Source organism: Macaca fascicularis, chromosome 20 (assembly GCF_037993035.2).
Source record: "Macaca fascicularis isolate 582-1 chromosome 20, T2T-MFA8v1.1".
NCBI lineage: Eukaryota > Metazoa > Chordata > Mammalia > Primates > Cercopithecidae > Macaca > Macaca fascicularis.
The window spans coordinates 50,615,477-50,641,667 of NC_088394.1; the positions used below are offsets into that span (position 1 = coordinate 50,615,477).

A 26,191-nucleotide genomic window follows, 5' to 3' on the forward strand; every position below is an offset into this window, starting at 1 on the left:
GGGTGCAGACATATGCAACTAATAAAGAAACAGGCTTCTATGGACTGGAGGTTGAGTGGAAGGAATGCAGAACAAAACTATAAAATAATAATAGACAAAGGGGCAGTGAGGACTGGGGAACTCAATACCTCCTCTGCTTACCCAGGCGGGACTGTAGCACCCACATCACCGCAAGTTTTCAAAACGGAAGGGGCCCGGTGCATGTGTGATCCTCCCAGCACATGGCTGTGGGTCGGGTGTGCCAACGTTCAGGGCTGACATGAGATCAAAAGCCTGATAAATGAGAGGAAAGGGAATGTTTGACCCACTAAACCATATTCTACAAGAATCCCAGGCTTTTAAAGTAATAAGAAAGGCTATAAATTACAATGTCTTGGGTATATTCTGATGCACGTGAATGTTATTCATATGTAATGTTTTTAGAGAGATTCATGAGCAATTGAATGCTTAAGAATCCAGTCCCCTTTGACAATTCTGCATCTCCAGTCAGAGTCCACATTTGGGGAAAAACAACTTATCATCTATCTAGGGTTTCAGAAACTGAAAACGATAATTAGCTAAATAAAATTATTTAAATAAATAGGAGCAAATTCAAAATGACACCAGACATCCATATAGTCTGGTGTCTTAGATCAATAATGCTTCCTTAGATCAATAATGCGTCACATTTAGAAAGGAAACTTCATGACTGAATGAAAGAAAAGAGGAATTAATGAATGTAACAGGATAGCATAGGATTAGAAATATGGTCTATGAGTTCGAGGGTGTTCTCCCTCATCACAAGTAGTGTGATCAGTTACTTCACTTAGCCTCTTCAAGTCTCAGTTTCCTCATGTGTTAATGATAGTAATAGCCTCTGTGTCTTACAGCTATTGAGAAGGAAACAGAGGTTGTATGCATAGGCACAGTGATCAGTACATTGTTAATTAAGTGTTCAGTAAACATTAAGTATGGTTCTGTTGATGTGGTTATTATAATTATCAACCGAAGACTGGATGAGTTTATAGATGGAAAGATGGAAAGGAAGTTTGGGTTAATCTACAAATAATAATAATAAGCTCTGCTGAGAAATCAGAATACATGTAAAAACAATGACTTAATACAAAGGAAGCCCTCGCAAAATTTTCCTACCCTTTGGATTGTTGAAACAATCCAGACTTCTGGCATTTTCTAAATTTTCAAACCATTTGACCCAGCCTACTCTGAGGCAATGCTGACAAACCTTCCAGCAGAGGGCACTGGCCCCATTGAAAGATAGGGAGACCATTTTGAAAATGGCTGCCTTCGCTGTCCCAAAGAAAACACTCATGCTAGCCACGAGGACAAAAACATTTATTTTTGTCTGGGCAAATTTGCCTTCAGACCAAAAGCTTCTCAAGATGGCAAATGTTCTGCCTGCTAGGATGTTGCCAGATAAAACAATTACTTACTGGAGTCAAAATAACCCCAAAAGCTATGCACTGAAGAAGGCAATGAAGAATGAAAAGAGGTCAGGCATGGTGGCTCACACCTATAATTCCAACACTTTGAGAGGCTGAGGCCAGAGAGTGGCTTGAGTCCAGGAGTTCAAGGCTGCAGTGAGCTATGATTGCACTACTGCGCTTCAGCCTGGGTGTCAGAGCGAAACCCTGTCTCTAAATATATGAATTAAAAAGAATGAAAAGAATATTTCACCTCAGACTTTCATCCTTCAGCTGGCCAGTGGTTCTCTACCAAGGGGAATTTTACTCCTCAGGGGACATTTGGCAATGTCTGGAGACATTTTTGATTGTCACAACTAGGGGTAGGGGTGGTGAGTGGTGGTTTCTACTGGCATTTGGTAGGTAGAGGCCAGGGATACTGCTAAACATTCAATAGGATGGGAAGATGTTTAAGACAGCTCCCACAACAAAAAAACTACCCTGCCCAAAATGTCAGTAATGACATGGTTGGTAAACCCTGATTTAGACAGAGGCACAATACTGATTTTCCACTTGACTCAGCTTGGCTGGGGTACACATTAATTCTAAAGACGTGATGCTGTTGAGTTGAAGTCTCAGCAAATTTAAAATACTACCACTACTACTACTACTACTACTACTGATAATAATAATGAACAAAAGTGGCTCTTGGCTGACTAAGCTTCAATTAGTAAGTAGAGAAAACAGATTCTGAGAACCCAACTTCAATTTCCTAGCCCTAAACTTGAGAGAAATCAGCAGGATCAGAAAATTGTCCATCATGTGATATCTTCCCAAAATGCAGAAAGCCAATGGTTAGAGACTGAATACTTGCAGCTGTATTTAGAATCCCTAAGGGATGCTGAATATACTGGAATTAAGCAGAGGTGGTAGGTAAGTGGATTGAGGGAGACAGGAGCCCAGAGCCTAGTCAGTCCAATTTGTTCTGTCATTTGGCCAAGTTAGTTAACTTCTCTGGGTCTCAGTGTCTCATCTGCAAATCACTCACCTGCTTGCAAGACTGTGGTGAGGATTAAGATTAATGGTGTATCTAAGTGGTATTTGTAGTTTCAGGAATGAAATCCATACCCTAAAATGGCCAAGACATTTTACATTAAGTTCTAAAGTTAACCAACATTGATTTGGCATTCCCTAGATACCAGGATTCAAATGGGTTACCTCACTTTAGTCTTCTGTTATTATCCCCGTTTTACAGACATAGCAACTGAGGCTCAGTTGTTAATGTGGCTACTTAGTGGTAGAGGCAAGGTTTGAGCCCTAAGTAGTCTAATGTCAGTCTACACTCTCAACCACTACCTTACCCCACCTACCACATTTAGAGGTCAGGGCTGGAAGAAACATTAGAGATCATTTGGACAACCCTCCTAATTTCTCAGATGGATAACTGAGTCCCATAGGGACTAAGCAATTTGCTTGTGATAAAGCTGGCATGGAAACTGGGGGTGGGGTGGGGTCCTGACTCCCATTTCTTCCAACAAAGAATGGCTCTGCATTTTTTTTTTCAAAATCAGATACTATTTTCCCAGCACAGGGTAAACACAGGACAAATCACTTAGCACGTGTATCTTAATAACCCAACTTGACTGAGATGAATGAATTCACATTCAGTCATCATATAAGCCTATTAAATATTCTGGGAGGCTGCTGTATACATTTTAATGGATGTTGAAACACCGAGCCTGTGTGTTTATGGCTCTTTTAATCTTGCCAGTTTTACTAATATGATTAGTTCGGGGACCATTTCACATTGAGACTTAGGTGTCAAAACAGAACACAGAAGTTTCTAGAATGTTTTCTTTCTTGATTTTTGTTTTGCGTTTTAGAATGGAATATTTGGATCTCACCTACAAGCTCAATAAGGAAAGAAAAACACAAATAGCTGAAAGCAGGACTTTAGCAGCTCTGAGAGATCCATGGGTAGGAATCCACCTTTGTTCACTACGAAACGCCCTGCTTCACAGTTTCTCATTGTGCTACCTTCCTTTGGGGGGACCCGAGGATTTCACAGGCTGATATCCCCGGCTACATCCAAGTTTCCAGGCATGAGGATCCACAGGGCACAAAGTGAGGTGTCCCCAACCCTCCCTTTTTACAGCCCATGCCTGATATTTATCGGAATGTCCACAAGGCAATGGTGAACGGCAGCCAAATGAGAAGCTCAGTGTCCTGGGAAAATGATTGAAAATGGCCAAGTGCCACAGTGAGAGTTGTTTGTTCTGGGAATGGAAGCAGGAAATTGTCAGAGGAAGTGAAATAGGAAATGAAGAGATCAAAGGGAGGAGGAAATAAGATTGAATTGAGCCCTTTTTGGATTCAACTTTGCACTCTTAACCCTTGTAAGGCAAAAAGATTAGCCTTTAAACAGCTGCAGTTGGGGAGAAACACTTTCCAACGGGTGCATCCTGGCGACTATTAGCTCCCACATCCCTCCCAACAAATGGACTGCAGCGGGGGAGCTGAGGGAAGCCAGACCCGTTTCCTACAGAAAATCTAGCGGTGAGTGCCCCCAGGCAGTCCCCAAATGCCCATTTAACCCATAACGCTCTAATATGTACAACCTGAGCTCAGACACTTGCCCTCAAAAAGAAGTGGGGCTCCCCTAGAACCACCCACTTTTGCAGCACTGATGGTGGGAAATGGGCCTTCCAAAAGGCAGAGTTTGTGATGGAAGAGTTAACAACAGGGATGAAGTTCCAGGGGGTGATGTGGTGATGAGCTAAAGGGAATCAAGTCCTAACTAAGATCCTTTGTCCGGGCTTGAATCTCTGGTCATCCAGGGCACTTGTCTCCTTCCAATCTTAGGGTTAGTACCTATATTTTTCAATTGGGGTTTTGTTCCCTCAGCCCATGGGGGGACAAGTCTTTCATTAATAAATAGCTATTGATCACCTAGAGGGAGCCAGGTACTGTCCTAGATGCTAGGAATACGGATGTAAACAAAACAGACAAATAGCTCCTCTCTCATGGAGCAGATATTCTAATGAGCAGCAGGCCAATCAAGTCAGATCAATAAGTTAAATATATGGAATTTTTAATGGTGATGAGGATTAAGAAAACTAAACCAGGGAAGTGAGAAAAGGAATGTTTTAGGAAGGAGGCCCAGAGAGAGGCCCTGAGGAGGTGATATGTGAGCAGGCCCTGAGGGAGGTGAGTTAGGAGCCTGGGGGAACATCTGGGAAGACAGCTTCTCTCTTACCCTTCCTCTCCTTGCAGTAAGCCCACATCCACCTGGTTTCCTAAGAGGTTCTACTTCTAGCAAACAGGGAGAACTTGTAAGATAAAAACAACAAAAACAAAAATAGGTTTTCTCCTGTCTTCCCAAAGGTCCACTGATATATTAAAGATGGGACTTGGGTGCCCATCTCTAAAACACTAAATCCAGACCAATCTGCATTGTAGAGACTCCAACGAGTGAGTCTTCAATTCCAAGTACTTTGCCTGAGGGAGAGGTTGGGCAGTGGGTAGGGATGGAGATGGATGAGTGGGAAGAGCCGTGGGCTTGGAGGAATGTCCATGGGGTTGGAGGTGGGGTCCGTCCTTGCTCCACTACCTCTGCCAGGCCTCTGCAGACCCTATTGGGTTGGTGAGATGGTGAGACTTGGGGCTTGGGGTGGGGAGGGGATTATTCCAAGTGGTGGAGAAATTCCAAAAGGCAGAGCTGGAGATAGGAGGGTGATTCCCAGGGCCACTATTTTGGGGGGAATTTATACATATAAAATCGAAGGAATGAGGCTCTGGGTCACCAATGGCTACTGTCCCTGTTCTAGGGATTCAAACAGCTGCTTTTAGACACCCAGTTTTTGCTCCACAGGCTTATACATTAACCAGGAGGAGATTTGTGACATCAAAAAGCAATGCTAGGATAACATACACATGTGCACGCACACACACACACATGCTGGATCCAAAAGATGTGACAGTCATTACCAAGAGTGCATGACAATTAGTTTGGTATCCAGCATGCAACTGGCGTCTGTAATTTCCAGGTCCAGAACCCTGACATCTCTTGGTTTCCTGGCATCTGAATACCAGGTAAGCTTCAGACTTTGTCTGATACCCCCATTCCTTGTCTGAGGACAGCTTGCAACTTGACCTTTTTGATTATTCCTATTTCTCTCTGGAAATTCAAACAGGTGTTGGCTCAGGTCTTGCACACTTTAAGAACTAGATCACATTGCTCTATCTCTCAGCCCACACACTTTACCAAGAACACTGTCCTTCCAGGGGTTGACTCCTCATGATGGTTTCTGGCACTGAGCACCTGTTGCCAGAGCATCATCTCACCACCTGGCATGTGTGGTCCCCATGCCCATGGTTTCCAGACTCAGAAGTGGAACCAGCTCCACCATGATTCTCAGTCCCACCCTACTCCCAGCACATGCACGTGTACACACACACACACACACACACACACACACACAATCACACCTGTCTGTACCTAGTAGACTTTGCTGAAGGTTTGGAATGATAGAAGAGGAAGAATGGCTAGAGATTTGGATCACAGTTGTGTAGATGATTTTTCAATCACCACCCCTACTCATGGCTTCTTCATACCCAGCCATAAGGGATTTTTCAGTGGCTGAGTCACTCCACATAGCTACATCCAGCAATTCTTCTGTCCTCTTCTCCCCACTGCCATGTTGTCTCAGGGAATTTCTCCCCAACTCCCACTCTCATTCTGATATCTCAGAAGTCTACCATTACAGTCCCAAATCTATCAAGGTGTTCAGCAGAAGTCAAAAATCGTATTTGTTTAATTAGATTCACTCTTCTTGGAAAGCAAGGCTCCATTTCAGATACAGAACAATGTACCCCAGAATTTGGGAGCTGAAATCAACGAATACATGGCAGGACAATTTCTTATTTCTCCATGAAGCCCCACATGGTACCAGAACACAACTACCAATAAGATGCTTTTCAGCTGTTCCATTAAGCTTGAAATGCCATTGAAGCAAGCCTAGGGGGAAGCCTCCCAGGGTCCCAGGGAAGAATGAGGTTCTGAGCCTCTAGAGGGAGGTGGGAAGTGGGCACCAGTCTGTGACGTAAGCCAAGGGTAACAGCTAAAAAAAAAAAAAAATTTGTTGGCACTTCTCTCTGCTCCTGTCTCTTGAAACTTACTCATTTGTGGTGGATATCTGTTATTTTCTGCCCAGCATCTTTTATTTCAGGAACACTCACACTCACCTACTGAGGCTGCCAATCACACGGCCCCAACTCCCAGGCTATGGTGCTGGACATGTAAGTCAACTGGACAATCAGATACTCTAGCTCCTGGCCACAGTAATTGCCCATGAGGCATTGCCAGTCTCTGCTAGAGCTTGGGAAAGGGGCGTGTCTTCATCTTTGTGCTCTAGCTAAAAAGATATAAATCTCTTAGGCCTTGTTTCTACCTGTGGAGATGGGGCAGGTGTCTCCACAGTATGAGTATGTGTGCATGTGGTGGGGCATCCAAGTGACTCAGCTGGGGTGTTTACACACTTTCAGACTTACTACCCAAGAATTCTGCTCTCACTGCCACAAGCCACATAAACCAAGGGGGCCATGATGTCCAGGGCTCCTACTTTCTCTCCCAGACTGGATTCCTCAACTCCTTTTCCCACTGTCCTATCCTTCCATGCACTTTCCCCAATCTTTTCCTGGTAGTCATCTGTGATGACCTGATTCCAGTATCCACAATGCCTGATTCCAGTAATCCTGAATTTCCAAAACTTCAATCACACATATATCACCTCACATTTTTTGTTCTTTTGCTATAACCAGTTACCATCTATGCTACTGATTACTTAATATGTTTCTTCAAATTGACTCACTACTTAAACAGTTTATTTTATAAGAAAACTTTTTATTATGATTGTAAATAGGAAACCTGACATAAATAGAATATAAATAGACACACAAAAATAGTATTATTCTTAGAATTAACTAAGATGCTTCCCTAAAACTTGCTCTTTTCTTGTTTAAAGGAAAGCTGGCAAGAATTAGCAAAGTGTTAAAGGCATATGAGCACCGAACTTAGATTTTCTCTTGTCGTTATGATAATGAGATAGATCAAAAGACTTCATTCCCTCATTAACTCATGAATTAGTGTTGTGCCCATATATCACCTAAAAACCATTTGAGTGCCACTGGAACTTTGGGAAATGCTAAAATAACCAATAATCAATAGTTACGCCCTTATATGTAATTTGCTCATTTCTTTTTCTCTAGACTGAAAGTCCCTCAAATGCAAAGAATAGACTTGCATTTCTTAATAGTTCCACCCAAGAACCAGCAATTTTAGAGCTCATAGCAGGCGCTCAATAAATGCTTGTTGCCCTGGTCAAATCTAGCTGCATCTTAGGTTTAGAACTGTTGGCAGGCTGTGCTAATATATTTCTGGAGTTTCCTGGAGTATTATCATGCTCTTAAGAATCTCTGGATGACCCTGAATCAAACTGTCAGAATTATCAACTTCTTTCTAAGAATCCCAGAGAAGATGCTTTTGAAGGTAGCATCTCAGTTTCCACTCAGTTCCCGGGGTGCTCAGACTGTACTATTTCTTTTTCTTTAACAGTTCAGGGAGACCGATCAGCTCTGTGATACTGCTTTCACAAGACATGATCAGACAATCCAATTTTTTTCCTGTGATGAAATTGATCCATAAAATGGCTCTCACACTCATGATGACAAATACTGAAATTCTGAATTAGATCTTGAGCTCAATTTTCTTTTCCATGAGTATTTTATAGTGAGATCAACTTTCAGAGGAGAAGGTGCACAAAGACTCGTGAGTAATTTTGTCTCATTAATAGCCTGGAGAAATCTCAAGCTTCTCTTCACTGTCCTTCCTGGTTTGTTTAGTGGCCTGGATGGACGGGTGGGAGTGGGGGAGGAAGAAAGAAAAATTGGTATTGAAAATTATACTTGAGAACATAAATCCTTTTTGTGAAGCAAAAGAAGAGCATGTTGATCTGTTCCAAGGATAGGTTTCTAGCCTTCTTGGACTAGGAATCTTTTTAAAAAAAATTAGCCTGATATTTAACATGTAAAGACAATGCCATATACTGCTATAGTTAAGGCCTGAGTCGAATCTCAATGAATCCCCAACAGAAGTGATTTGTTAGCAGGCACTTGAGATCACCAGTGACAATTCATTTCTGTAGACTAATGTAAACTAATTATCTACAATGCAGAAGCAAAGACTGCGCCTGCATGATAAATTGCAGAATATTGCATTATAAAAAGAAATATTAATTCACATAACATAAAATTAAAATTGATGACAAACTTTTTCCTTTTTTAATTGTTTAATTTTTTAATTACTATTGTCTTGCAGCAGCAGACATCACATACCTCAAGAGGCACACAAATGTATTTGCCTGAAAGCACATTCTTTGCAGAAAAAAAAAAGTTTATTCAGAAAATGAGTGTGTATTAGTGCTTTCTTTTATTTCATGAAAATTTATTTTCTGTCCTGGGAAATAAATTCTATTTTTTTTTTTTTTTTTTTTTTGCCAGGGGGAGGATTTTTCCCTAGCATACAAGTACATTTTTTATCAGAAAAATTCTTAAACTTTTAATAAAATAAGGGAAGCAAAACCATCAAGATAAACACAAAATTTTAAGAATTAACATTCTGGCTAGAGGGTTGCACTTTATACTTTCTCTCAACCACAAATCGTTATTTGCCACCATTTTCTCTCCCTGAGCACTTAAGATAAATCCGAAAACCTGATGGAAAGATTCCTACCACTTAGTTCTCCCTATAGATGCAACAGGAAAATACCTGAGTTATTTGTTTCTTTTGCTGTTCCAAATGAAATTTAAAATATAGATCTTGCTAAGAATGTCAATCAAGCAGGTGACCCTTAGGGCATTACATGATATGGTTTGGGTCTGTGTCCCACCCAAATCTCATGTTAAATTGTGATCCCAAGTGCTGGAGGTGGAGGCTGGGGCAAGTTGATTGGATCATGGGGGTGGTTTCTAATGGTTTAGCACCATGGGGGTGTTGTCTTGTGATAGAGTTCTCACGAGATCTGGTTGTCTGAAAGTGTGTAGCGCCTACCTTTCTCTCTTTCTTCCTCCTGCTCCACCACGTAAAGAAGGCGCTTGCTTCCCCTTCACCCATCTACCGTGATTATAAGTTTCCTGAGGCTTCCCCAACCGTGCTTCCTGTACAGCCTGTGGAACTGTGAGCCAATTAAACCTCTTTTCTTCATAAATTACCCAGTCTCAAGCAGTTCTTTATAGAAGTGTAAGAATGAATTAATATATTACACTTAGATTGGATGGTGGGAGAGACCATCCAATCAATGGGGCATTTCTAGGCCACCATCTTATTAATGGTTCTTCATTCAAGCTACCAACCAACTTATCCCCGATTTCTCCACAGCTTTCACTTCAGTGGCACCTGGAAATTTGGGGAATTTGAGTATTTCGACCCACAGTTTTGAATGAGTGGCCAAGGGCCATGTGACTCTGCTCCCTTCCCTCCACAGCCAAGGCTGACTGGCCCAGAGGTCCTGACTCAAAGGTAACAATTCTCTAGATAGCTGAGGACAAGTCTGTTACCAAGAGCTCTGCCTAAATCAAGGTGAGATGGTCAATCAGAGTCCTCTCCTGGGAATATGCGCTGAGAGGCTGGGTTAGTTAGGGTTGTATAGACAGGCTGTGTTGTGTTATAGACTGGTGGCCATGTTGAGTCAGATCGGAATCAAGAGGAGACAGACATAAACAGATAGAACAAGAAAAAGCAGATATAATAAATGGGGGTAGATCTTGAAGGAAAGATGAAGAGTGTTGACTCTTTAGCTCCTGATCATACCTGGCTCTATTGTTTTTGGATTCTAGATCTTAGCATCCTTGCAATAATACACTCTTTTTATTTGCAGTAGCTTGAGTGGTTTTCTGTGCCTTGAAAGCAAAATTGTCATGACCAGCATATCCTTTGAGGAAGCACATGGGCTGCTTCTCGATAGCCACCTCCTCTCACCTCTGAATCCTTTACACATCTTTTACACTGTCTCTGTCTGGAGCATCTTTCTCCTGCTTTCCCTTGCTGAATCAACAATTGTCTTTCACTTATGTCTCATGCAGAGACCCCCTCACCTCCCCAGAAGACTTTGCAACCCTCCACAAGTTGGGCGCTGTTCCGTTCCCACAGTCTCTCTGCTGTGGTCTTCACCACTGTGCAGTAATCAACATCTTATAATATGTCCGACTTTGAGCTCAGCAAAGCAAATGGAAAGACCATAACTTTCCATTTCTCTATTCTAAGAAAGCAGGACACCTTTTTTGTTGTAAGATGGAAAGTTTAAAAATCAACAGATAGTCTTGCAGATACGTTCTTTGACCTCACATTCAAAACTCCTTCTCACCTATTTCTCACTACTGAACCCCATATTCTATTCCATTCAATAAAATAAAGATCTCAAGAGCCTATTTGCAGGTACAAAAAAAAAAAAAGAAAGAAAGAAAGAAAGAATTAAAGATCTAGTATTTGGTAGCAAAACAGAGTGACTATACTCAATAATAATTTAATTGTGCATTTAAAATAACTCGAGGAGTGTAATTGGATTGTTTGTAACACAAAGTATAAATGCTTGGGGTGACGGATACCCCATTTACCCTGATGTGATTATTACGCATTGTATGCCTGTATCAGAGTAACCTATATACCCCATAAATATATACGTCTACTATGTACTCACAAAAATTGAAAGTTAAAAATTTCAGAAAGAGCCTACTTATATGATGTGCAAAACACATGGTTGCCAATCTAGATATCTGCTGTTCTTGAATGTTATACAGTAGTTTCTTCACTTCAAGCCTTTGCTTGCAGAATTATTTCTACGATAAATGTCTCTCTTCATCCATCTCCAATTCTCAAAATCCTGCGTCTCCTCAGAACCCAGCGTAGGAGCAAGCTCCTTCTCAAGGTCATCTCTGGTCTGCTTAATCACCTCCTGTCTCTAGCAGAGAGGGGAATTGCCTTTCCAGGACCCCCTTGGCACTGTATGCCACCAGTCTTAAAACAGTCAGAATGGTCTGACCTGGATCCTGTCCCATGCCCCTCATTAAAATTATAATCTCCTCTAGGCCAGGAGCCCTGCCTTGTCCAGGGCACACCTACCTTCCCCACTCCCCGATTAAATAAAGGATTTTACCACTTAAAGTATCTTTGGGCTAGAAAAACCTTAATCTTCCAGGGTATTTTCATCTTATCAGAGAGAAGCAAATGGTAAAAAATAACATATTGTGGGTTATGAAAAAAAACTCCCAAATTAATGCCTTGGATGTTCTTCCTCATACCTGTTCTTCATCCACACACTAGAAGGATAAAGGCCACAGTTTACAAAGGATGTATCTTAGATCACTCAGTTTTTCAGCCTCCATGAGAAGTTTCAACTGTGGTCATACTAGGTGTGACTAAGTGAACTGATCTGTCCTAGAAAATACTTCAGCAGCTATCAGAGCAAAAAAGGTGTTTTGATTTACTTAACTAATCAGGATCTTGATTACTGAAGTATGGTGCCTGCTGATCTATTGAAGTTTTATGGAAGTGAAGGAAAAACTGGAGAGAAAAGATTTTTCCCCTGCTCAGCTTTTTTATGTCTAAGCATTAGTACTTACTGCTACTTATGCCTCAGAGACAGAATGGGCATCATCTCTGCAAAAGAAAATAAAACAAAACAGGCTGGGTATGGTGGTGCATGCTTATAGTCCCAGCTACTTGGGAGGCTGAGGCAGGAAGATCACTTGAGCCCAGGAGTTCAAGGCCAGTCTGGGGAACATAATGAGACCCCCGTCTCTCAAAATAAAAAAATAAAAAAGCCAGAACTACCATAATATGTTACCATAAAACACTTATTGAACACCTACTATGTACCAGGTGTTATTCAAAGAGCTAGAATCCCTGAGAAGTAGGAACAATCATGTCCCCATTTTGTAGATAAGTAAAATGAGGCACAGAAGGATAAGTGACTTGTCCAATACCAGAGAGTTGGTATATGATGGAGCTGAGGGTTGAACCGCAGCTGGCTGGGCCGCTAAGCTGTTACTGTCAACTGTTGCGCTCTACTCTACAGAGTACATAGCGGATCAGGGTTGCCTGCAGGAGGGATTTTAATTTAAACCTTCATCTGCTAATAACTATTCATTTGGCTTTGTATTCTTGCAATGTAGGAATTTCAAAAGTGAATTTCCTTCATCCTGTCTGTTCACTAGTGAAATAAATCATGAAATAGAGCAGGTGGAGGATATTTGACTCATGGCACACGTGGGGTAGGCTCTCAAAAGTCAATCCCTTTACCTAAATCTCCATTTCACCCTTCTATATATACTTTGGCAGGATCTCTCAAACTTCAGTGACTTCAGCCCCAGTGTTCTGTTATTTTCCATGTACCAGCCCTGACTCCCTATGCACTCCCAACTCTTCTCTGACCTCTGAGGACTGCATCATTCAGCACTCCCTTGACCCTGGCTTCTGGTTGGTTTGGACTGATAGAAGGCACCAGCAGGATGGTGGAAGGTGGAAGGAAAGAGAAGTCATGGTATTATTTCCCTCTCCCTCCCAGCTTCCCAGTAGAGCAGCTATCTCCTGCCTCCAAAGTCCTAGTTCCCACTTGGTTCTGGGAAAACCATCCCTTCCCTCACTACTCGGCCACAGGAGACTAATGACTTCTCACTGTTGCTAGTCCCCGGGTGCTGCCATTCCTGCTGGTTTTCCTAACTCCACCCACATCTGCGTAATTCGTCATCATTTTAACCTCTTTCCAGTTCAAACTCTTCAAGCATGCTGTTTTGCTTTATCCAATGTCTACTTATATTATTATTTACCAAATATTTTTTCCATCAATTATTTTATATTTAATTATTTACAGACATTCAATCCCTGTTATAAATGGAACATCATGTTCATTTACCATAAATTGAATTATAACCATTAAAAAAAAAAAAAACAAAAAGCAGGGCAAACAAGTCAGTATTAGTCAACTCTAGCTAGCTGTTATTGCCTGCCTCCCCAGGCTCTGAGCCTGAGTTCTGCCCTCTCTGGTAAAAATGGAGATGCACAAGAGTAAAAAAGTTGTTAGAGACATCCTACCACCAAACTGAGACTTCCCAGCTGGTACAACCAGAAGGATCCGGAGAGGATTGTAACAGAAATAACTTTCGCCTGGTATGAATCTATATTATTTGATACCCATCTGGAAGGTAATTTGTGTCTCAACTTTTGAGTAACACTGCCCCACAGCAACTACTAGCAAGTAGCTATGGGTTCAATTAATAGCCCCCAATTATGTCTTTGAGGTGAATCTCAAGGATCATAGAAGATATTAGATAATTCTAGAAGAGACTGGAAGACGACTCTAGCGTAAGGAAGCATAATATCCACTCATGTACTCGCATGAAACAATTAGTCCTTTCTTAACAACAACACTAACAACAACAAAGACATATGCTTTTTGCTTCCAAGAGAAGTTGGTCTTTGCTAATACTCTTCACAAGGCAAACTGAACGAACAGGAACAAGTAGTTCAGCCTCAGAGAGTGCAGTGTCAATATGCATGTGTGCAGAGGGGCATGTTCCCATGAGGCTCTAAGTATGGGAGGAAGTTAAACTTTACCAAAGCAAACAGTTTAAGATATGCACATAATGATACTTCTTATTGGCTGGTGAGAATGATACAAACAACATCAACACATTCCTCTTTCGCAGTCTGATAACCAGGAACTAATATTAATTCCACAATGTCAGCAGCAACAGTCTTCATCAGAGATACACGTTGCTAATCCCAGCTTGGTTGAAAATACTTCTTTAAAGCATGTCCAGGGCCTTTCTTTTGTTACGTTCACCCAGCCCTGTTGTTCCTGCTGTGTTTTATTAGGCAAATATAAAATTAACAACACAGCAATAATTATTTCCTAAACTGGTTCCAACACAAATTTCCAATTTGAGGTCAGATGTATCGCCTAATAAAATTTTTACAGCTGCAGTCAAATTGTGGTAGTTAATTCCTGGAAAATACAATTCTTAATTCGCCAGAATTAGTTTTAAGTCTTGATTCATCCCATAAAGACGAGTGTGTATTACTGCAGTTTATACAAAATGTTCAAATAGTAATATCCAATATAATAGCTTGCATAATTTCAGCTAATTCAATGTTAGAGGTATTTGACCTACTTATACTTTCACTGAACCATACATCAGGGCTTTAAGATCATTGGGTCTGATCTTTCTCAATTGCCCTTTCCCGAACTGCGTAAGTATTGCTTAATGCTATGCAGCTAAACACGGAATCATGTCAAAGAGGAAAGAATAATTAGAATATCCATGAAGCGGGGTTCTATTTATACTCCTATTGCTACCAGCCATTTGTTACTTTAAGACCTATGCCTTAATCCCAGTCTCTGAGCCACTGCTCTGAACTGCAAAATTCACACACTTGTACCTGCAGAATTCAAAACTCATTTCATCTGCTCAGGGTTCCCAAAGAGTACTTTTAAAACAACTAAAATGGTAAATGCAGGAATAATACTGATAGCAAATATGTTCAGCACCCATTATGTGCCAGACCCTATTTTAAGTATGTTACCTATGGTAACTTTTTAAACCTTGCAACTATCCCAGGAGGCAGGTTTTATTTTACTCATTTTACAGACAAGGAAACGGGACAGAGTCAGGAAGGAACTTATCACGTACAACAAGGTCACACGGCAAGTGACAGAGCTGGAGTTCCCATCTCAGAAATCTGGCTCTAAAGTCCCTCCTTTTACTAATGCTAGTATTATTATTTTATTTGTGTATTACTTAGAGACTGGGTCTCACTCTGTCACCCAGGCTAGAGTGCAGTGGTACAATCACAGCTTACTGCAGCCTCGAACTCCTGGGCTCAAGCAATCCTCCCACCTCAGCTTCCCAAGTACCGGGGACCACAGATGTATGCTATCATGACCAGCTAATTTTAAAAACATTTTGTGTAGAGATGGAGTCTCACTGTGTTGTTGCCCAGGCCAAGCCCCTGTTTTTGCCCATGCTACAATATTATGTAAAATAAAAAATCTTACCAAAAGCAAATAAATTATCAGTATTCACTATGTATGGTAAGGATTTTTTTCTTCTATGTGCTGAGGGCAACAGAAGAGAAATTAGACTAATGTGAAATATTTAAAAATAAGAAAGACAAATAAGAGAATAGTGCTTGAGGTTCTGCTTCATGAGTTCTCATGCAAATATTTTTTTTTCTAAGTGTCTAAAACATGCTTTGGCATCAGCAAAGATCTAGAAAATTCTCCAAGGATAAAACCTACAGACTTCTGAAAGAGGCCATCTTCTGCCAACCACATGCAGCCTGAGTTCTTAGTGAGAACCATGCAAGTTGGGTCATGCTTTTTCTGGCCTCTAGACATAATTTGTTCCTGGGCCAGAGTCTTGGCACCCGGTTGCAGGGTGGTGGAGAGGGCCAGACTTTTGTATCCTGATAGACTTGAGTTAATTCCTGTTTGGCCACTCCTTAACCATGTGCCCTAAAACAAGTACTTAGTGGGTTTTTGCCTTCATTTTCCACATTGTAAGTAGGGTTGTATCTATTTTTTTTTTCTGTGTAGTCCATTTGCCCTACTTTTAATGCTCTGATTTCTCTGTCAGTTAGAGCTCTTGAACTGTAAGCAACAGAAACCAAGTCTGGCAAACCCAAGGAATATGAATTCATTGGAGAGACATGGAAGTCACATCATGAAATGGAAAACCCCAGAACGAGCTGGAGAAGGGACAAGAATGAGAGCTGCTGGGAGCTGCAGCAAAGACAGAAAGAGACAAAGCATGCCAAGTCCGCGGTGTTGTGAAAGCACTCAATAAAGATTCATTCTTCCCCCTTCGGTCTCAAGCTCCCTTTCACCAAATTCTTCATCCATTCCAACGCATACTGTGTGCCTACTCTGTGCGAAGCACATTGAGCAGCATGAGGAATGTAAAAATGAATAACTCAGTCCCTGCCAAAAAGTCAGCCATGCCCTCACCCAGGGTATTATTTTATGTTGTTGAGAAATACCCAAATGAATCATTCATCTCTGAAATAAATGGCTAATGTCAAAACATTTACTAATGCAGACAAAGCTGACTGAAATAAATGGTTGAATAACCCATTGTTTGAAAATCTACAAGAGTAATATATATTACAATCAGATAAATCAAAATTACAAAGGATTTTCGGCTGCTTTTCAAAATGCTTGCCAGAAGTCTGTCAAATGACAGTTGGAAGGATAATAAGTTTAACAAGTGGTTGCGGGTTACCTCCAGGGAATGAAACCAAGGAGTGGGACTGAGACGGGGGAGGGAGTAGCAGTCGGTGGGCAAGGAGGAAGGCAACTTCCCATTTTATAATTTCTTAAAGTGTGTGGATTTTTAAACTGAATTTATGTATTTATTGTATAATAATTAAATAACTAAAGAAAAATATATTCATTAGAGTGTTTTTAATGAAATAAAAAACCAGCTTGAGCTAGTGTAAGCAAAAGAGGGAATTTAGTGGCTTAGGATGTAGGCAGGGAGGGAGTGGAGGTGAAACCAGAGCCTGGACATTCTCTGTCTCTCCATCTTGGTCACTCACTCTTGTCTCTGCGTTGTTCATCCCTTCGCTGTTGCCATGAACTAGAACCTCCGTTAATGGGTGTTCCTGGCCTCACATCCTCACAGCTTTGTGACTGGAAAACAGTTTTTTCCTCTAGTTCCAGTTGGAAAATCCCCAGGAGAGGTCCCCCACTGACCTGGCTGAAGGCTGTTGCCTACCTATAAACTAGGGTTGAGACAGCGTCATTAGCTCAGCGTGAGTGAGGCGATGACTCCTCACTAATCAACACAGCAGGGAGCAGGAATGATGTGGCTCTCATTTTATCCACACACAGGCAGGAAAAAGAGCTGGGTAGAACCGATCTAGAACGGAGGGAGTTGCTAGGAGCTGGGTGGCTCTCCCAGTGTGTCCCCAGCAGTCTCTTAACCTGACTCATCTGTGGACCCTCGTCCTCATACATCTCACGCCAAGAGTCTTGGCTCAAAGAAGACCTCAGGAACCAGATCCTCAAGCTTGGGCAAGCCTTCTTATGAAAATGAAATAACTTGAGTGTCTGAGTCTTTTCCACTGAAGCATAAGCATTGAGTTATTAATTATTCTTGCTTTCCTTTTGAGCCAAATCCCATCAGATCAAGGACAGGACTATAAGCCCCTTGATTTCTTATCATCTCTGCATTCCCAGCGCTTTGTATTTGTACCATTAGTATTAACTGACCACCTACTATGTGCCAGGTGCTATTCTAGAGTCTGGGCACGCAGCAACAGGCAAAACATGCCTTACAGAGCATGTGTTCTAGTGGATGAGACAGCAATACACACACACACACGCACACACGCACAGAGGCACACAAACATCTTTAATCATTTCAGACTAGGATGTGGGCTATGAAGAGCCTTAAGACAGGGTATGGGGACAAAGAGTATTCGTGTGGAAGGAGGACATTTTAGAGATGTGGTCAAAGATGATTTCTTTGAAGAAGTGACATTTGACAGAGACCTGGGTGCAGTGGAGCGTTTTCCAGGAAGACTCCACAGCGTGGGCAAAGGCCTAAGGTGAAAATGAACTTGACATGTTTGAGGAGCAGCGAGGGGGGCATCTCAGCCACAGCAGAGGAAAAAGGGGGCAGATGGAAGGAATTGAGGAGGGAGAGGCTGCTGGGCCCCATCACACGCCGCCTTCCAGGCCACAGAGAAGACTGTTCATGTTATTCTAGGTGTGACGGGGCGCCTCGGAGTGTTTCAACCCAGAGAGTGACATGATCTGATTTATGTTTGTAAAATGCCTGGCCAGTGCTAGGCTCTCAGTAAATATTTGTTAACAATTTGAAAAAAGAAAAAGAACTCAGATAAAGACAATATTTTAATAGGCTCCTTGGCAGGAGAGAGCCCGTGCTCCCGGTTAATAATGAAAACAGACTGACATTTGTCCGGTGCTCTCTAGTTTACAAAGCTCTTTCACCCTGATGATCTCATCTGACCTCTCATTTGGAGGAAGATATATGACCGTACGACATCAAGGCTCGTATGTGTGTCTACAGCTGCTAGAGAAGAGTCTGAGCTTAGGGCTCTGAAGATGCCACGGGGCTCCTTAGCGTGCTCTCCCAGACGGAGGTGGGGAGATGCTCACACTCGTCTTCTGAGAACCATCCTGCAGGCTTAGTTTTGCCAGTCAGAGGCCCCGAGGAGACCAGATCAAGAGGAGATTATGTATGCTCTGGAAGATTTGCTTTTTTTTTTCTCTCTTTTCTACTCAAACATGAGAGTTTCTTAGGTGGTTAAAAAAGAAAAATTATTTAACGTGCCCCTCAGGCCTGGGATTAAGGCCATTAGAAACCATGGTAGCAGGGAGCTCCTAAAGCAGCCCCTGATTTAAAGAGCTGGTGTCAAGGCCCTCAGTTACATCATGGGACCACCGTCCGGAGCAAGACTGGACAGCCACCACCCCCAGACTCATGGCGCCTCATGCCATGGCCTCAGAAATCACATTGTCCTCCTGGTCTCTCAGCTTTAGTTAAAGTCATCTTTCCTGTGCTATGCCCCCACCCAGATAGGGAAGGTGGACTTTCACCCATGTTTTTCTGGGGCCGGCAAAAGAGAGGGAGAGGGAAGGAAGAGAGGGGCTAGATTCCCCAGGCTCCCTCTCACTATTCTAACCTCTTCTCCAGGTAAGTCAGGGTGTCCTTCCCAGTTGTCTCACTGACAATCCATGACGTTGGGCAGAGTCAGAGACAACTGTCTGGTGGGGCAATAGCAGACTGGAAACTCAAGGGTTCCTGGTTCAAAGGTACTGGCAAAAGACTGAGCCACTTCCAGCTCAACCCCCTTAATACGGTCCAGGGACTGGAGGCCCAGAGTTCAACAGTACTGGTCTCAGCGGCTGGCCTTTACCATTGAAATGCCATCTCTGCCACTTTAGATACGGTGCTTAAAATGTCCTTAGCCTCTGTGTATTTTTAAACATTTCTTTGTGCCACTTTCAAGCTACTTCTTACAAGAATCATAAAACAGGGCTCTTAGAATTTGCGGAATGAATGCAATTGTTAAGGGGTTGCCGTATAATCTTCAGCAAAATACATGTCTGCGTTCTGGATACCAATACACAGTCATAAGAGAAAGAAAGTAAATCTGCATTTTCTGTTGTCAATCATGTTTATTAAATTGAAAAAAAAAAAGTCTCCTCTCCCAGGCAGTCTGAAAAATGGGAGGAAAATGAATTTATTCTATGTTGGAGGACCAGGCTAAAAATGTAATTAACAGATGCAATTATGCATTCTGATGCAAAGTGCTCCAAGCTGACAGGGAACTTATAGTGGAGCTCCCAGGCCACAGGCTGCAAAATCTCTAACAACTTTATTCTCATACGCTGGCCTACGGTTCAATCTTGCTTCCTTTGAGTATCTTCTGCAAATAAAAGGCCCTATTCTTCAGCTTCCCCCAGCTTTATTCAGAATGAAAACACCACTTTGTGCCCACGTTGTGTTAAAATAACAGATTTGTGTTCGTTCCTGTAGGTTTCTGATGGGAGGAGGGAGGCGGTCTATCTTCACTGCGGATGGCGAGGTGCCTTTTGGAGGAGGAGGGTGGAGAGAAAGGGTCTCCAACAGCGAACCTTTGTCCTGCAATGCAAATGAGCCTCTGCAAAACAGGGCGCAGACAATGCCAGCCTAGTCCTCTGCGCGAAGCGATCCATCTGCAGCTATTTTGTTAACCTGATGTTTCTTACATTCTTTCTCTCGCACAAAATACTTGATGTTGACAGCTGTGAATTTTAAACAACCATTCTGTGTATGTTTTTCTAATTTTGTGTATTCAGATTGTTTCTCCATATTGGGGGGTTGGAAGCCAAGTACTTTACGTTCCTTCATTTAGAGATTTCATGCTTTTCGAAAGTCGTGGCGGTTCTGATTGCTAAACAAAGTAGAAATGAAGTGTGCTCACCAGCAGCATTGGAATGACCGGGGAGTGCAGAAGCACTTTTGAAATAAAAAAGGTTGCACAAGATTACACGCCAAAGCGGACTGGAGGCAGGGCTCAGGAGTGACACATCACCCAGTCACACTCTGGTGGCCCCAGGAAGCTGCGTCTGCCCTCACTTACCTGTAAAATGGAGCCACAACAACATTCTCACAGGGCAGAAAATAAAGATCTCATGTATCCAGGTCCATCAACCCAGTTTTATTTCCCCTTTCCAGCTCTAGTTACATTGTTCTGGCAGCCAGTCCTTCTTCTTAGGTAGCATGCAAAGGCATGGATTTGTTTGTAAGCATGAAGGAAAACAAAACGTGCTCTCAGACTGAGGCTTGCGTTGATAAGACACTACAATTGGGTGCATGGTTTTAAAACTGGTTTATTTATTTATTTATACCTTTGCCTCATTGACAGAAGGCAGTTCACCACCCAAGCCACAAATGATAAAAACAAAAACTCTGGACAAGAGAAAAGGAAGTTGCAAATAGGGCAATTATAAGGCTCATTTTGTTTGCTACCATTGAGCTTTGAAATCTGACTCACAGCTTCCTGGCAGCAAGAGTGAAAACGGGATGATGACTAATGACAAAGCCTCACTTCACCAGAGTATACAGTTCTTCAAAGGAGAGAAGAATTTTCCAGATGCTTTATTTTCAAATAAATTCTGCACTCAGGGCTCTTTATAAGGGGACAATGAGAACAGAAGTTCATTGTCAACTGTGAGAGCAAACAGAGTTGCAAAATTGCCAGGGGCAGAGCAAAAAAGTGGAGCAAAAAAGTGAAGCAAAGGGGCACCTGTCCAGTGCCCACTCCAGTTTTCTGGTGGTGGGCTCACCGAGTCTTGTCATGAGAAGGATTCAAGACCGCATCTAAGCTGGGCAAAAAAGAGGCTACACTATTTCAGAGATGCCTGCCATAGGCAGAGGGCAGATGATGGACCACATGTGTGCTGAATAACTCCTAACCTTGGCCTAAATACAGCACAAATGAGCAGGTTTCTGGTCTCCAACTTGATCCAAAGGTAGAGCTCTAGGGGCCTAGTAGAGTGGATGGCAATCAGGATTCTTAGACATCCCTGAATAACACTTTTCTCAGCTGGGATTTTAAGAGGAGCTAGAAGGCTGATTGGAGTTCCTATCAACGCTTTGAAGGCAAAGTAAGCAGATGGTGGACTTGACAGCCAAAACTGTAGAAGCCTGTGCTGCAACCACACCCGATTCAGGGCTGTACCACCTCCACACAGGCATGGACCAGATACTCTTTTTTTGTAATTTGTAAAATATTTTTTCCTATAGGATACACTTTAGGTAATTTCCTCTTTCTATATTTCACGTTTCTTTATTATTTGAACTTATAACACAAATTAGAGAAAAGTATAATACATTATTTTAAATTAGTCTTCCCTTTTCTTTTCTTTCTCTTTTCCTTCCCTCTTTCTTTCTTTCTCTTTCTTTCTTTCTTTCTTTCTTTCTTTTTTCTTTCTTTCTTTCTCTTTCTTTCTTTCTTTTTTCTTTCTTTCTTTCTCTCTCTCTGTCTCTCTCCTTCCTTCCTTCCTTCCTACTTTCCTTCCCTCCCTCCCTCCCCCTCTCTCTCTTTCTCTTTCTTTCTTTCTTCCTTTCTTTCTTTCACTACAAGTATGCCAACAACCTGTAAGGACTACCTGTAGAGAGCAATAAAGCAAAAATTTGATTACTAGGAACTCATCTAATGGTTTCATTCACTCACCTTGGTAAGGAACAGATAATAAGAAAAGAGGCTCAGAGTCTATGGTGGCCACAGATGTTTCACAGACCCTGAAAATTCACGCCATCTTACCCCATCTTCAGGGTCTCTACTTGGAGAGGACAATAGTCAACAGGGTTTCCCGAAGCCCTGTCATCAAGAAAACAAGTTAAGAAACAACAACAACAAAACCATTCACTTCATTAATAATCAAGGCAGGAAATATAAAGTAATACCCTGGAACAAAAATGGTTCAAAAATGAAATGGGTTGTGCAGAAGGCAGAAAGTTCAGGTATCTTGGCTAGATCCACAGACACTGCCCTTTGTGCACCTAGACCTCAAATTCTCTTTTAGTTGCAAGACTCTGCCATCCTGAGAGTGTCTGAACACGTTTTCCAGAAGACTTTGTAACAACAGTGAATTTTTCAAAGCAGTTTTCTGGTAAGCCTTCAATTAACCAGAAAATCAGATTAATTGTGCATGAACTTCTATTTCTGGGGCCAGTTTGACCCATGGAATATGCAAGCAAGACGTGTAAAAGTAAGACGTGTTAAAATGGGGCTCTCTGGTATTTGCTTTAGAGCATGGAAGAATGGGAAAACAAGACAGTGAGGGCCGGGGGCCAAAGAAAATGCTATATTTAGATGTGCAGGGCTTTGTTTGGCCCTGATACCATCGTAGACACAGCTAGTCGGGAACAAGGGGGCCATTCAATCAATCCACCTGACACGCTGTCGCCGGCCCGCGCGTTCCACAGGCACGGAGCTCAAAACCATCCTGAAAGAGGCTGTCGACTGAGAAAAGGTAACAGCTGCTCTGTGGCAATTAACCAGCAGTTTCTGTTGCTGAAGGAGATTATTTTGGATGGCGTAAAGAGATTCAAATAAAAATGTCAACGTGCCCATTATGGATGAAAGTTAGAAAAACTTAAGTGGCCCTGAATTAATCACTATTTGACAGGAAGGCACGTAAACGAGTACTAAAAATCCCCCACAAATCTATTTTCCTGCCTTTTTGGTGATTGTAAAGAAGCTCACTGGCGGTGGGGAGGGCATTTCTTGGCTGCAACCTTAATTCATCTTGGAGTGAAGATTTAATGACAAAGTTACAAGCCCTTAAAGTAGCATTTATTGAGGGGCTAATGAGAGTTCCTAAGAACTCTGGAAAAAAAAAAAGAGAAAAAAAAAATAGCAGTCACTAACACAAGAGGCCTTTGAAAATACCGAAGAGAGGGGAGTTCATTAGTCTTTTTTTTCCCCCTTTTCTCAACAATGAATGTTTCTGCTGCCAAATCTTCAGGAATAGGGTTGGTTTCCTTTCAAGTAATTGATGCAGACTTTGCTTGTGCATCGGAGTCCAGACACTCTTTCCAACAAGAAGCAGGAAATCTCACCGTCAAAGGGAAACTGTGCATTCCTTCCTCTCTGGCTGGGTCGGGGCCTTGCAAACAGTGGATTTATGCTGCCCTTGCCAAAAACACCGCTGATTTCCATGCCTTCCCATGGCTAAGATAACGAATGCCGCTTTCAGCCTCTGAGAGCTGCACTTATTTAAAACTCCAGCTATGCTGTAACAAAACCGGCTGCTGTCACCCCAAATCGAGCAAATGAGCCCCTGTCCTACAGCATAAAGGCTAAGAGAGTTATTGAATGTGCCCTGCGGAGAAGGCCCCATTTGCCCTTGCCCTCCCTTAGCATTCCCCCTCACCCCCCAAACTTCTCAGCCCTCTCGCCTCACTCCTGTCTAGGAGCACAGGAAGGAGTAGCTGTGGCTGGTCTGTTCCAAAAGGATCAAGTTTTCTTAAGTCAGAATTTTTTCTTTTAAAGAAAAAGCAGAAGTGGAAAGGAATGTTGTGAAGAAAATGGAAGCTGGTAAAGTGGTTTAACTTCAAATAATCTTCCGGTCAGCGCTGACACCCAAACGTAATGCGCTTTCGTAAACGTAAATATAACTGAACAGTTATAGGAATGGAGAAGGAAGGAGAGGGACTGTAAACAGCCAAATGTAAAACAGGTATCGTGACTTCTGGTCGCTCAAGACAGAGAGAAGCATTGCTTTTGAACCTATTATCCCCAAGGAGTCTCAAAAATGATCTACAACATGTAATTAAACTGACATGCAGAAAACATGTGTATTTAGAAAATGCTCTCACTGTTGTTTATGCCTAACCAAAACATTCCATTTCTCTCAGGATACAAAAGGAATGTTTTGCAATAAAAGTGCCTCCATTTGGAGAATACATTTATTAAAATGCTATTTTCCACAGCTGCATTCATCTGAGATCCAGGAGATGATTCCTATTTGTACAATACCCTCCTGCTTGGGAAGGTTTATGCCTCGTGGCACAATACCAATGGTTTAGTAGCCAGATTGCCTAATTCTCAAAGAACTGTTTGCTTGACATCACCTAGGGAGGAACTCAGACTAATTCACCCCTCGCTGGGACACGTGCGTATTTCTGAGAACATCTCTTTAAACACAGTCACACCCTGAAGGCTGCACATCATATGTTTTAACTCCTAAGGGTGATAACATCCAGCACAGATTAAATGGATTTTTTTTTTTAGCTGCATATAAATCGTCTTCAGTTCCAAGGGTGAAGATAGGTGCCAACTGTTGGCTAAAATCACAAGGGAGAAAACATACCTTGCTGTCTTCAGGACTCCTGCTGTTGGGACTGAGAATTCTAAGGGTGACTATAATAAGAAGAATATTAATAGTAACCATACATAATGTTATTATCATAGTAGCTTTCACCTATGTACCAAATAGTTGGGGAACACTTTGTGTTCATTTTCTCAGTTAAATCAGGCAACATCATTTCAAGACTGGTAGTATTGGCTTCACTGTAAAGATGAGAATTCAGGAGCTCAGAGAATTTAATTAATGTGCCATGTTCACACAGTGAGTAGATGGAAGAAGCAGAATTCAGACCAGGACTGGCCTAAATACAAAGCTTTCTTTCGAATCACTACACTAGTCTCTTCTTTTCACAGTTACCTGCGTGCACATATGGCTGACTTTGTAGCCACCCTTTCTTCCTTATAAACTCTGGTCTGGCCTCCATATAACCCTGTGCTTCACAAAGGAGGCTGTGTAATCTAGTGATTAAGAGTGCATGGACAGGAGTTAGACTGCCTGGCTCCGAAACCTGACTCTATCACTTACCATTTGGGTGATCTTGTGCAAATTTGCCAGCCTGTGTCTTTACCTCTAAAATGGGAATATTAAACGTTCTTATATAATATGGCTGTTTGTTGTAAAACTAAAATGGGACAATGTACTTAAATGTAGCATAATTTCTGGCACATACTAATTACTCAGTGTTAGGAGAGAAGAAAAGAAAGAAAGAAAAAGGAAGAAAGCAAGGAAGGGGAAAGGAGAAAGGAAAAGAGTAGAAAGAGGAGAAAAAAAGAAGGAAGAGAAAAAGAAAGGAAGTGAGAGGAGAAAAAAAAGAAAGGAAGGAAGAAGGAAGACAAAACAAATGAAGTAAACCAAAGGAAGGGGGCACGTTCTCACAACCACAGAGGGAAGCCATTACCAACAGAGGATGCTGGGATACAGACAGCACCTGGAGGCTTCAGACAAGCCCAGTGGGCAGGACCCGGGGCCAGTCATACCATTTATTGGCTCTACTTCCTTGGTGTTGGCTCTATTCAAAAGCTGACTCACCCCAGCAGGCTCCCAAGATGATGCATACAGTTTTCCAGCTTCCCAGGAAGTGAAACCTGCAGGAGAAGTGAAACCTTCTTGCCCCAGCATTCTCAACTCTGATCAGGTCACATGCTTACTTCTCAGCCAGTCTCCAAGGCTTGTGGAATGCCACATGCTGATTGGCTTTCTCCCATCACATGCTTCTCTTCTCGCTCAGGAAATAGAGTCCAGTGTACCAGAAGCCCAGAGATGGAAAATGGAAGAAGAAATCACTTCCTAGAGGGAAATGGGGGTGCAATTACCAGGAAAAGAATAAATGCAGAAATGACAAGTTGA

The 26,191-nt window shown here is 42.1% G+C and overlaps 1 long non-coding RNA gene across 2 annotated transcripts; it reads right to left on the reverse strand.

Annotated features, from left to right (window-relative positions):
- Window positions 1-19,654: 19,654 nt before the first annotated feature.
- On the reverse strand, window positions 19,655-25,924 carry LOC123570545 (uncharacterized). 2 transcript variants are annotated; one of them, XR_006694817.2, is made up of 3 exons: window positions 25,874-25,924; window positions 22,204-22,350; window positions 19,655-20,418 (listed from the first exon to the last, which is right to left on the reverse strand). It is a non-coding gene; the product is annotated as an uncharacterized lncRNA (long non-coding RNA). The 2 variants fall into 2 exon arrangements; XR_012429127.1 differs by having other exon boundaries at window positions 24,848-25,924.
- Window positions 25,925-26,191: the final 267 nt, after the last annotated feature.